We start from the raw sequence: 4,302 nt of genomic DNA on the forward strand, positions 1-4,302 counted from the left end.
AACCAAAGATTGAAATCTCTATGTTCAGACAAGGAGCAGATAAATCTTTATGTGAGACATGGGAGAGATTCAAAATCATGCTTAGAAAATGACCAAATCATGGGTTTAAACATATTTGTCGACTGAGCATATTTCTTAGTGGTCTCAGATCTGATACATAGATGCTCCTAGATGTTGTAACTAGCGACACAATCATGGTTCTCAATGTAGAACAAGTGACAAGGATTATTGATGCATTGGCATCAACTGATTATCAAGCCCAACATGACAGACAACGTATTCAGAAGAAAAGGTTGTTAGAAGATGCACTCTTGGCTCAAAATAAAATTATGACACAGTAGATTGAGTAACTAACCGCACAAATGGCTAAATTTCCCCAAAATTACATGTTGTTCATTCATCTCAAAGCCAGATTCAATCAATCAGGTGTGATTTTTGTGAAGGTGATCATCCTAATGGTCATTGTACTTATCATAACAATTCACTTGAAGTTGAGGATCCATCCATGTCTGAAAGAATGAGTGAAGTTGAAGACGCCCTGGCAAAGCTTGTGGTCCGACAAGAAAATAATATGGCAACGATTAGGAATATGGAGATTCAGATGGGACAATTGGCCAAACAAATTGCAGAGAGTCAAAGTGGCTAGTTTTTCAGTCAACAGCAAAACCAATCCAAAAAAGCATTGCAATAATGTAGTGACTGAAAAAGAAGAAAAAGATGAGACGAAGGGGAAGAGAGATGAGAAAGAGGGAGAAAAGAAAAGAAGTGAGGAGGAAAAATTAAAGAAAAAAAGTGAATATAAGGAGAGAGGTGTTCTTCAAAAAGATTTATCATATCCTCATGCTCCTTCAAAGAACAAGATGGAAAGAATTTTTTTTTACAATTTGCTCCCCAGAAATTATTTTGCAGGAAATCTGAAGCATGATTCAACATTTGAAAGATTTCGAAAGAATAGGAGCTATATTGAAGAGAGAAATATAGAGTTGTAGGATAGATACAATGCCATTATTAAAAAAAGGCTTACCTAAAAAATCTAAGGACCCAGGAAGTTTTAATATTCCCGTGTCAATAGGTGCTTTATTTGTGGACAATGCCTTATTGGGTTTGGGGTCAAGCATAAATCTAATTCCTTTGGAAATGATGAAGAAAATAGAAGATTTGAAGATTAAAACCACCAAGATGACCTTATGGTTGGTTGATAGAGTAACCAAATATCCTTATGGTGTGGTTGAAGATGTTCTTGTGAAGGTGGATAAGTTCACATTCCCTTTGGATTTTGTTATAATGGACACAAAAGAAGATGAGGAGGTTCCCTTGATACTTGGCAGACCCTTTATGAAGACTGCTAGAATCATAGTTGATGTTGACAAAGGAGAACATCAACTTAGAGCTCAAAATGAGGAGGTAACTTTTAATCTTTTTTATGGTCTAAAAAATTTTAATGCAGGGGAAGAATTTGTACAAAAGGATGTAACAAAGGGAGTTGTCCACCTTGAAATAAATAGGCGTCAAGCTAGATGACGTTAAACAAGCGCTGGGAGGCAACCCAGTCCACATTTTAGTTTTATGTTATTTTGTTATCTTTGTTTTGATTTTACCATTCAAAAATCATGTTTTCTTGTAGGGATTATTGCCCAGGCGATTAAGTGAGGTGGATTATGAAAAAAAGGGTGGTCTTTGGAGTCATCTCGCTTGAGCGAGTTTGACAACTTAATTTTTCAGTTTTATGTAGGGAATCTCGCTCAAACGAGTTTTACGTTGAAAAAATTGAGTTTCTTTCAGGGAATCTTGCTGAAACGAGTAAAATTTCTACAAAAAAAAAAAAAGAATTCTTCTTTCCTTTCTAAAAGGTAAGGCACTCCCTATATGCCCAATCAGTTTGCAGGTTATGTATTTTGACTTGGGGACAAGTTCTATTATTCAGGGGGGGCAGATCCAGCAAATGAAGTAAGACTATAGAAGAAGATTTTAACAAAGAGCTGGATGACTTTTTAGGAAGAGAGGATTGAGCAAAAATATGGTTTTATCTTTCTAACTCTTTTCTTTTTAGTTATTTGAATTTGGTTTTATTTTTCTATTTATGTTTTTTATTTATTTTAGTTTTCAGTTATTTTGTTTTTTGTTTATTTGCTTAGTTTGTTTTATTTGCTTGTTTTATATTTTGAATAAATTTGTTGTTTTTGCTATTTTGTTAGTTTTATGTCTTGAATTATTTTTCTTGAATAAATTTAAGTTTTAATTTGTTTGTTTTCTAGTTTATTTTTCTCAAATAAAAAAGAACTAAAATGTTAATTTTGAATTGTGGAAAAAAAAAATTGTGTTTAAATATTAAACAGTGAGATGTATTAGACATAGGTTAGAAAATAAAATATGATTGTATCCCTATTCAAATTTAGTTGAAATTGTGATACATGAAAATTTAATAGAATGATTGATTAGAACAGATAATGACAAAACAAAAAGGAATGAGACTAATTAAACCAAGTGAGTGTGTGAACCTTAAACAATTTTGAGAGTTTTACTGATGAATTAACAGTTGTGGTTGCTTAATTTTTATATTTTTGTTACATCCTAAAAGAGCATGAGATGATTGAGGCATTGGTGTTAATTAAGAAACTAGGGCCAAATAGCTTACCTTTATCTTATTAGAATTTATTGTATATATATATATATATATGTATGTATGTACCGGCCAGGTCATCGGGTGTGATGACGTGTCTAGCACGTGACCACGTGAGGCGGGTTTAGCAGAGCACGTGGCTAAAGAAGGGTGAGTGGTTCAGAAGCTAGTGTAGTCCTCGTTTGTGGAAGCGGCGTGCTACAACGTACATGATCGGATGTCGCCTAGATCGTATAACGTCGACATGTTGACGATGGGAGATCAGGTGGTCTGACGCTGCCGCGAGGAGCACATCGCCGGATCTCCCAGTAAGCTCAGTTGAAGCTGATGAAGGCTCAGAAGTGTAAGTTCAAGTGTACAATTCCAGTGAGGCGATTGTTGCGCCAGCATAAGGCGTGAAGGGCGTGTGGGTTGAAAGGGACAAGATTCCCAGAGTGGACATTCGTTGGTAACAAGGTCTCCTCAGCCCAAGAACATTCATGGCGCAGTGATAAGAAGGGCGCCACCTTGCCTGGTCAAGTGGTGTTCTAAGGCACATTGCGTGTTAGCTTGCTCCATGAGTAGATGACTTAGCTGCACGGCTGGTTACTACACAGAAATAACGTTCAAGTTGCCCCAACCCAGATGACGACACGTGTAGGGTTGGATGCTATCTGTTACTCAACCCAGATGATGACACGTGCAGGGTTGGGTGCAATAGAGAAGTGACGCTCGAGTTAACCTAGCTCAGATGATGACACGTGTAGGGATGGGCGTTACCTGCTATCCCAACCCAGATGGCGACATGTGCAAGGTTGGATGTGAGCCACGCGTCCAAAAGCATAACGGCCTGGAGAGAGAAGAAACCTAGCTATAAAGGTAAACTTAACAGAATCTGCAGAGGTATGCTTTCATTACGGCTCATTCTGCTAGGGTTGTGTGCCTTTAGTACGGTTCTACAGAGCATATTTTCTCTGAGTTTTGGGTGTTCTTGTTACTGACTTGAGCGTCGGAGCGCCACCGGCCGCAGAGGTGCCACCTTGTGTTTTCAGGTTCCTTGTGGAAGCTTTTGTGGTGTGGACTTAAAGGGCACGTGGAGTCAAGCTGGTGAGGAGGTTTGTGACGAGGCAACGCTTTGGCGCTAAGTCAACCGGCAGGATCAATATATATATATATATATATATATATATATATATATATATATATATCCCTTTGAAGCTAAGAATTTTTTGTTATTATTGCACCCTAAACCTTTGATGATATATTTTTATACCCTTTGGCATGTCTAAGGAAGGAGGACATAGATGCAATATACATATACAAGGGAATTGTTGGTTCTAATTGTCAAACTTCAAAAAGTAGAAAATAGGAAGAATCTATTCCTATTGATGAAAAAAAAAAATATTCTCAAAGAAAAAAAAAGAAAAATTCATGTTGAAAATCATGAATAAGTGAAAAATACAATAAATTAAGGAAAAGTGTGAATTCAAAAGAAAATTGTGATTAGATAACATATATGTTCTCGATAATTGGATTGTAGGTATGTTCTTCTCCTTTAAGATGTGCATTTTTTTTATCTGAAAAACAATACTTTTTGGAAGCCCAACCTCATTAAAATCCTAGAAAAGACCTAAAAATTCATGTTTCTAATATGTTTGTGATAGGAAGATGAAATGAAAAGCAACTGTGATTAGTTATGATTC

General features: G+C 36.3%; 1 pseudogene; it reads right to left on the bottom strand.

Annotated features, from left to right (window-relative positions):
- Positions 1 to 106, bottom strand: LOC137819904 (small nucleolar RNA R71; annotated as a pseudogene).
- Between the last annotated feature and the right edge of the window lie 4,196 nt (positions 107 to 4,302).

This window comes from Phaseolus vulgaris, chromosome 10 (assembly GCF_000499845.2).
Source record: "Phaseolus vulgaris cultivar G19833 chromosome 10, P. vulgaris v2.0, whole genome shotgun sequence".
NCBI lineage: Eukaryota > Viridiplantae > Streptophyta > Magnoliopsida > Fabales > Fabaceae > Phaseolus > Phaseolus vulgaris.